Source organism: Octopus bimaculoides, unplaced genomic scaffold, assembly GCF_001194135.2.
Source record: "Octopus bimaculoides isolate UCB-OBI-ISO-001 unplaced genomic scaffold, ASM119413v2 Scaffold_107751, whole genome shotgun sequence".
Classification (NCBI taxonomy): domain Eukaryota; kingdom Metazoa; phylum Mollusca; class Cephalopoda; order Octopoda; family Octopodidae; genus Octopus; species Octopus bimaculoides.
Window position 1 is genome coordinate 10,788 of NW_026350597.1, and position 848 is coordinate 11,635.

An 848-nucleotide genomic window follows, 5' to 3' on the forward strand; every position below is an offset into this window, starting at 1 on the left:
ATATATATATATATATATATATATATACACATATATATAGGTATATATATTAAACCGATGCATACAGACATGCATACGTGAATAAACACGAACGTACATTTGTAGGGCTGGTGTAAAAATATTACTTTGGAAACACCTTTATACGTACTAGCATACATGGATATACACATACACACACACATACACACGTATGTACACATCCAGTAACATACAGCCATACATATTCCCGCACATACATACGCACACATACGCCGAGCTCATGCTTCGGTTGAAAATCATAAAAGAAGTCCTTTATAAGACGTGAAACTAGTTTTCAATGTTCAACTTTTAGGCAACATTTATTCCCTATTATAACACTTAATCAAATAAACTATAAACCAGACATAAAAACACAAAGAATACAGGTATGGATTTACATATTTGGGCGTGTGAGCGTGTCTTAAACACAGTGGTATATATGGTGTTGAGTGTATATATTTGTACATGATAATTGTTTATACGTATATTTAATTGATAAACTGTATACTTCACACATCAACGCGTCTACGCCAGCCTTGCCCTGTAAATATACATCAACTGACATCGCATACAAAGCTTTGTTTATGCGCATGTATGTATGTATGTATGTATGTATGTATGTATGTATGAATGTATGTATGTATATGTGCATTTATGTATGTATGTCTATGTATGTATGCATGTATGTACGTATGTATGTATGTATCTATCGATATAAATACACACGTATGTATATCTATATATATATATATATATATATATGTGTGTGTGTGTGTGTGTGTGTGTGTGTGCGTTTATGTATATATATATATATATATATATATATATAT

The 848-nt window shown here is 30.8% G+C and overlaps 1 long non-coding RNA gene across 1 annotated transcript in view; it reads right to left on the minus strand.

The window, feature by feature from the left end:
* Positions 1 to 848, minus strand: part of LOC128251432 (uncharacterized) — a 15,846-nt gene that overhangs the window by 9,209 nt on the left and 5,789 nt on the right. The window lies entirely within an intron of this gene.